At 41.6% G+C, this 8,333-nt stretch overlaps 1 long non-coding RNA gene across 1 annotated transcript; it reads right to left on the reverse strand.

Annotated features, from left to right (window-relative positions):
• Nucleotides 1-273: 273 nt before the first annotated feature.
• Nucleotides 274-8,333, reverse strand: LOC149469752 (uncharacterized). The gene is made up of 3 exons (XR_016311527.1): nt 8,058-8,333; nt 5,461-5,513; nt 274-1,734 (listed from the first exon to the last, which is right to left on the reverse strand). It is a non-coding gene; the product is annotated as an uncharacterized LOC149469752 (long non-coding RNA).

An 8,333-nucleotide genomic window follows, 5' to 3' on the forward strand; every position in this document is an offset into this window, starting at 1 on the left:
TGATAAGTCCTTGTTACACCTATGATCCAATTAATTGCTCATATTGATGTCCATGTTTTTGGTCCTCGATTTTCTCTCTGGCTTCTTCCTCCTTTTTTTTTTTCCCCTTTTCTTTCTCTTCCACCATCCTATCTAAACTACGATAGTAGGATGATAAACATATCTTTACATTTTGCATTTCCTAATGTAAAAATATTTCTCTCTAATATCAATAACAATACAAACATACTTTTATTCTATGTATTACAATATAAATTGCATCAAAATCCAAGATTGTCTATTATTTTTTATTATGTATGAACAGTTTTTTTTAAATTTTCTATAATTATCTATGTTTTTTTCTGTTTTGTCTTCTGTACAATGTGAATTTTCCTACTCATATGTAACCACAAATACTATTATTTTCCTTTTCGTGTCAATAATTAATAAAAATTTATTGAAAAAATTACCTTTCCTTTTTTAATCTGCAGCCATTGTAATGTTCTGTAAATTCAATGTAATGTGGCAACCTGGAGGCATTTCATATACTATTGGTGCATAAAACGCCCCCTGAATTGTTATTTCCTGCTTGTCTGATTGGCTCATTGATTTTCCTAGAAGTCTGCAATAAGATATAAGCAAATTTTAGCCATCCCTTGCAGAAATTTCAGCTTTGGTGAGATACTCCCAAGTGTTAAATAGTACTAGAGAAGTGCCAACAATGCAGCTTTTTCCCACCATTAACAGTGCACCAGGTGATTATAATGAACCAGACACTCCATTTAGAATCAGTCTGCAGAAGACATGGTGAAACAAACAGCAGAAAAAAGTTGGAATTGTTACAAAGTGGAATTACAGTTTAACATTGTTGGTATTATTATCACTAATGTTTTGCTGGAAAGCAGAATAAACTCCTCAGACAGGCAGCTGCAACTAAGTCGTTAAAGAATAAAAAATTCCACTAACCCATATACAGTATGTGGTTTCCTAATTATAGCACCAGATGACATTTCCTGTTAGAATGGCATCTCCTCTGTAAATCCATTTGGTACATTTTGTGCCTTTACCACTTCCTTTGTTAAGGAATTGCGTAGCCTTTCCAGCCAATACAAGGAAGGATTCAAATCTGTGCAGACATTAAAATGTCATTATTTGTGCTGAGCAAATCAGGGAAATCACCAATTCATTGCTATTTGGTGTTGAATATCTATATAAAGATCTGTCTGATTTGAAAGAGCAAAGCAATTTAGGAACCAAATCAATAGTTATTCTTAAATTGCTGGTCTGAATTACCATTCAAATAGTAGACGTGCCTATAGGTGGCAACAGCATTTATCGGCTGCAACAGTTTTCCTATCCTCAGTAGAAATATGTTTCATATTGGGTTTTTTTTTAAGCAAAGAATGATGCAGCAATTCCAATGACACTTAAAGCATATCAAAACCCAGAATTAGATGGTGATCCGGCTAATAAGTCTGTCATTTTTAACAGACCAAGCTGTCCAGCAAATGTGGCAGTTAGAGGGTTGAGGAGTACATTCAAAAGCCAGGTTTTATTAATTTATGTAAATCCTTTATCCCAAAATAAAAAAAAAATTGCTGTAACTGTTTAAAACTTGTTAGATGGGCTTCAGCTTTATTTGTTAGTCAAGTCCAACTACACCTGTTATTTCATCTCACACTACCCTCTCCACTTGTTGACAATGCTGCTGTCCAAAGGAGTCCCTGTTTCTCCTCCATCCAGAGTGGAGCCACCCTAAAACAGAAAGTGTGTTACTGACCAGATTGCCAGGTGAAAAAATGTTTTAAAAGCCTAAAAATTCAAACTAAAGCAGCCATGGTATTTAACAATTGGCAATCTGCAATATATACAATTTCTGGTTTTGGGTCTTAAAGATAAAGTTGTGCTTGAATTAAAGTTATTGTAAACCCTCACCCTGAAAAACAACATGTTCAGTTTAAAATAGACATGAAAAGCTAAACATGTGTGTATAGATATAACAAAAACACTATAAACAACCTCCCTCTGCATAAGAGCTGGAGGAGGAGAAACAGCAGCACACTAAACTTTCCAGTGAATGGCTGTGAAGGGGGTACATCAGCACAAACCTGATCATTGGAGGAGAGCAGCCTGAGTTTCCAGTACAGCTAGAGAACTGACCATGCTGTGTTCTCCTGCTTAATGTGGTCAGTTTTTAATAGGAAAGCAGAGGGACTTCGGGAACACCATGGATATCACACAAAGCAAGCAAGGAAGCAATAGAAAGAGAACAGGATACTTTTTCATACAAGTACATGGTACAGCAGGGACATATCAGGAATATGAAATGTTGGGTTTACATATTGTTTAACTCCCCCCACCTTCTGAGTGCAGCCCACTTGGTAACATAATAAACTTCAAACCGTGATCCAGGGATATTAGCTTTGTGGCCCTGCCTGGCCTTCAAAAAGAAAAGTTCTGGGCAGTTCCTTTTCACACTGCACACAGATGGTCCTATTGTTCCCACCGGATGACCATACTCATGGTAGCTTCTAGTGGTCCTGCAGATTCTGACCCCAATCTTCCCCAATCTTCCCTGAGCTGGCATGCTTTTTATGCGCAAACTTTATCTTCCTAGGCCTTAATGGAAATGCTGTCTACTTGGAGAGGTAGTTAAAGGATCATCTGTAATATATTTTCCATAAATGCCTCATGACTATCCAGACCAAAGATTGCGGACAGGAGGAAGAATGAGTAAAATGCTCCTCCACATGCTATGAGCTGCATGTGTCTATGACAGTCATACTGTAGGTGTAAAGGCCAATGTAAATGGTGAATATTGCCTAGGATATGACATGCAGTGCAGAAAACATTGGCTGACCATACATCTCATAGACACCCTAGACAAGAAGTGCTGACACCACTGGACCAAAAAGGAACCAGGGAACTATCTAGCAGTAGTTAGTAAAATTCAACTGGACTTGTTCTGTAATACTGATGGCATTTTTGTAGCTTATCCAAATCATTTCTTCAGTTCATCTTGGACAAGCTATGAAATGTCTTCAACATTACAGAAGGAGTCCAGTTGAATGTGCCTATTACTACTAAGTATACCATGATGACCTAGATAAATGAGAACTTCACAAACAACCAGAAACTAGTATTTTCATTGATGGCAACCTCCATACTTAATCAGTGCAGGTTTTTGAGAAGAGCTCATGCCAATAACCAGAAACTTTGGTTGACAGTTGATGTATGTGTGAGGTCCTTGTGTTAGACCTCCACTTCACTGAAGTGGAGGATATTGTATGCACTGGATAAGTATGTCTGCAGCCCACCAAGAAATCTTGTTGTTTCTCAGTTTTATGCGCACAACACTCTGATGGATTATCATGTCTACTGCCAAAGAGTGACATTGCCATATAAAAACAGACACAGGTACATTATTCATAGTGCATATCTATTATTAAATGATGTATGTGCTGCATGAATTCTCTGCAAATACACGCTTATGAATTCAGGTTGGCTGCTTATGTGAGCCACAGAATTCTGCAGTGAATTCTTAAACAACACTGATAAAGAACCCAGTTCAAGGATAGGTGCACTTTCCAATAAATCAACATGACCCTTCACCACCACCACCAGGGTGTCTTATGCATAAATCTTTGAGGTCTTTGCTGCTCCTTATTTTGCTTGCTCCTTTTCTACGCACAGAAAGCTATTCCATTATACAGGAAAATTTTGATTCCGCCTACTGTGCAATATGTTAGCCTTTGGTTAACATTGATTTGCCATTTTATAAAATAATCTATGCGGGTAGGGCTTGCCTGAAAACGTTTACTCGGATATGGCCACCATGGTTAGATACTTCAGTGTTGCAAGATGCTGACATGGTTTTTTCTCAATAAGCTATCTAATGTCGCTTTACTACCTATTTTGCGTCCTTTCTCTAAGGGTAGGCGGTCCTTCAGGCCTGTGTACTGGTACCGCCTGCACTATTTGCTTTAAGTTTTAATTGTTCCCTGAGTGGGAGAGAGGAAAAGTGTGTGTGGTATGTATGGTTGTGTGCTTGATTGAGCTCAGGTTGTTTTCTTTTTCTTTGTACCATGATTGTTTCCCTTATGTTTTTTATATACCACTGGCCTATGCAATAAAGCTGGCCAGTACTATGATTATATGTGCTCTGGGGGGGACGGAGATGCTTATTTTTTTTTTTTTTACACTGTTGCTTTAAAAAAAATATATTTTTCACTTTTATTGTTATCACAGGGCATAGAAATCCCCCATGATAGCAATAGGCAGTGACAGGTACTCTTTACGGTCTTTATGTTTATTAGACCCCAGATCTTTCCTCTGACCTTAAAAGCATGCTTTACCATTTTAAAAATGGTGCTGTTTACATACGGGAAAACTGAAAGTGATGAATTGCTTCCGGTGTCCTGTATCATAGAGGCGATCAGAGCTGATGTGGCCTCTGTTTGCCTCTGTGGACAGTTGACAGAAATGCTGGCTGATTGCTCGAGTCTTCCAGTCAAAGAAAGCGGCTGAACTGCTTGTAAAAGCAATCCAGCAGCTAATTAGCCACTTGGATTGCTTTTATAAGAAAACCGACCGTCAACCAGGGGCATACTGACCATTTGGACTCGGGCACTGCCCAAGGGCCCGGGGTCAGTAGGGGGCCCCGTAAGATGCCCCTGGTACCTTTTTCATAGGCTTTTTTGAGTTTGGGCAAGGACACAGGGGCCCCATGATCCCCTATTGCCCGAGGGCCCCATGAGTTGTCAGTCCGCCCCTGCCGTCAACTTACCGATATGATGCCTGTTACCTAAATTCTAGCGATGTACGAGTATGCCGCTGGTCCGGTAGTGGCTAGCAAGAAATTGTTATTTCTCAGTGCCTTATGGTTCTCTGTTTTGTAATGTTTGGTAAAGAGGAACATCAGTCAAACATGCATAATCCAAAAAAATACAACAGTACGTAGTTCGAACATTTTAAAGCTTAATTAGGAATTGGCATTGTTTTAAACTTTACTTTTTGCCTGTCAAACTGCTTGTTTCTCATACCCCACACTTCTTGTGTGAGCGGCCATGTTTACTAAAGGCAATTGAAGCCCCAGCTGCAGTTTTCCTGCAACAGCCTGTATTGCTCCGCCTCACCGACCCATGTGCGGTACAATGGTCGTGCATGCGCAGTAAGCAAAACGCTTTGCTTCCGATCCAATGTGTGCAGGTTACTACAGTAGCGCTGCCCTTTGTTTACATGATTATGTAGCAGCTTGCTATAGTATTCTGTATATATTGGATCGGAAGCTCTCTGCTTACTGCGCATGCGCGACTGGGAGGCAATGTAATCATCCTATCTCTACTCTCATCCGGCCTCCTCCAGCCCTGCAGCCCTCCTTGGCTTTCTTGCAACTTCCCTCAGCACTCCTCCACTCTCTTTTTTCCCCCTTCCCTGCTAGCAAACTCTTACAAGAGTGAGAGAGAAAAAAAAAAACAATACCTGGAGATTCTATCATGGGAGTCCGCACGAGTGCAGTACAACACGTCACTCGCCTGGAGGAATTACAAGAACAAAAAGTGGAAGTAACAAAAATAAGGTATTTACTCGCAGCAAAAGAATGTTTTACTTTCCAAAGTTAACACAGCAAGGGCAGATTTAATAGCAGTAACAATAAAAAAAATGACCGAAGGTCCTCTTTATATGTGCAAAAAGTAAAAAATAAAAACCTTAAGCCCTGGTTCACACTGACGCAGTGCGGAATTTGCACCGGTTTCTGTGATTTTCGCACCATATCAGAACCACACCCTGTCCATGGGAACCGCTGCAGGTGTGTATTTTAAGTTAACACCCCAAAATCAGTTCGCAAAACGAGGTGCAATGTGCAGAATCGGGTTGCATGGGTGTTCTGGCGCTGACAAGAAAAAGAGTCCTGCACTATTTTGATGCGGATCCACCAAAATGTATGGCTCAAATTGCACCGCACAGGAATCGCATGTGATTTGCACAGGAATGTGGTGCAGCACCTGTGCGAATCACATACGATGTACTGCACCGCATCAGTGTGAACCAGGCTAAAACATAAAAAAAAAATGCATTAGAGAAGACACAGAGAGCTTTGTGAATAGGAATGGACACTGTATACAGCCTTTGCTTCCCTTCTGCCAAGCATCTGTAGATTTGTAAATCCTGTAGAACATTCTCCAGACTTTCTAAATAGAAGGCCAGTTTACTGGCTTTCAGACTTCAGGGGGGCCAGACTGTGGCCACTGGGAATAGAAATTGCCCTGCTTCATTCAGAGTAAACAATGCATCTTTGGCATTAGGGGCGGAATATCGCCCTATTCTTGGTATAAGTTGGAGAAATAGTGCTCCATTGTTGGTGTCAGTTGGTAGAATAGTGCCCTATTCTTGGTGTAAGTTGGAGAAATAGTGCCCCACCGTTGGTGTCCGTAGGTAGAATAGGGCCCAGTTGTTGGTGCCAGTGGGTGGAATAGTACCCCATGGTTTGTTTCAGTGAGAGGAATAGTGCCCAATTGTTGGTGTGAATGGGAGGAATAGTGCCCCATCGTTGGTGTCAGTGGGAGGAATCGTGCCCCATCGTTGGTGTCAGTGGGAGGAATAGTGACATTTGTTGATGTCAGTTGCAGGAGTTATACCCGTTTGTTGGTGTCAGTGGGAGGAATAGTGACTGTTGTTGATGTCAGCAGCAGGAATTATGCCCACTTTTTGGTGTCAATGGGAAGTATATTGCCCTGTTGTTGGTGTCAGTGGGTAGAATAGTGCCCTATTCTTGGCCTAAGTTGGAGAAATAGTGCCCCATCATCGGTGTCCATGGGTAGAATAGTGCCCCGTTGTTGGTGTCAGTGGGTGGAATAGTGCCCCATAGTTTGTTTCAGTGAGAGGAATAGTGCCAAATTTTTGGTGTGAATGGGAGGAACAGTGCCCCATCGTTGGTGTCATTTGGGAGGAATAGTAACTGTTGTTGATGTCAGTAGCAGGAGTTATGCACGCTTGTTGGTGTCAGTGGGAGGAATAGTGACTGTTGTTGATGTCAGTAGCAGGAGTTATGCCCACTTGTTGGCGTCAGTAGGAGTCGTGACTGTTGTTGATGTCAGTAGCAGGAATTATGCCCACTTTTTGGTGTCTATGGGAAGTATAGTGCCCTGTTGTTGGTGTCAGTGGGTAGAATAGTACCCCGTTGTTGGTGTCAGTGGGTAGAATAGTGCCCTATTCTTGGTCTAAGTTAGAGAAATAGTGCCCCACCAATGAATAGAATAGTGTCCAATTGTTGGTGTGAATGGGAGGAACAGTGCCCCATCGTTGGTGTCAGTGGGAGAAATAGTGACTATTGTTGATGTCAGTAACAGGAATTATGCCCCCTTGTTGGTGTCAGTGGGAAGAATAGTGTCTTGAATCAGTAGGGTTGCCACCTCATCCCTTTTAAACCACACACATATTACTTACACAGGTTCTGAGGCTAATTTAATGCAGATATGGTATTCGGTGAGTTTAATTACCACCTGCATCAGCCACAGAAGCTGTGTAATTAAAATATGTTTGGTTTTAAAGGGGTGAGGTGGTAACCCTATGTATCAGCACTTCTGCTTGGCAGTACTAGGGTCATTGGTTCAAATCCCAACCACGACACCACCTGCTTGGAGTTTGCATGTTCTCCCTGTGCCTGCGTGGGTTTCCTCTGGGTACTCTGGTTTCCTCCCACACTCCAAAGACATGCTGGTAGGTGAATTGGCTCCTGTCTAAATTGTCCCTACTATGTGTATGTATGAATGTGCGCTAGGGACCTTAGATTGTACGCTCCTTGAGGGTTAGGGACTGATGTGAATGTACAATATGTATGTAAAGCACTGCATGAATTGATGGCGCTATATAAGTACCTGTAATGAATAAAATAAATAAATTATTGGGAGAAAAAGTGCACCAATGGCTGGATAAGGGCAAGCAAAGGGCCGCATCCGGCCCCCGGGCCATAGTCTGGAGACCACTGCTGTAGAAGACTTGTTAGCACACTCATTACACTTGTGTATTAAGAATTGGACTATAAATAATACATTCGGTACTGCAGCTCAGATACATACCATCAGCAGCAAATTATCAGGGTAAACAGGTGAAGTGCTGGCTCCGGGAATCACATTCACAGTCGCCCAGAGTTTGTACGGTGCTAACAGCTGAAAGGCCCTCCTTGCATAGCTTCATTGTTATTGCTGAAAATTCAAGGCAGACTGAAAGTGGGGCTATGGCATGGAATTCCTAGAATGCCACAGAGCAGGTATTAGAGTTGGAGCTGCTTTTCAAACAAGTGGTGCAGACACCTGCTTAATTCCTACCACCTGGGCAGCAGCAGGAATCCTTTA

This window comes from Staurois parvus, unplaced genomic scaffold (genome assembly GCF_062004578.1).
Source record: "Staurois parvus isolate SC_StPar_1 unplaced genomic scaffold, SC_StPar_1.0 ptg000061l, whole genome shotgun sequence".
Taxonomy (NCBI): domain Eukaryota; kingdom Metazoa; phylum Chordata; class Amphibia; order Anura; family Ranidae; genus Staurois; species Staurois parvus.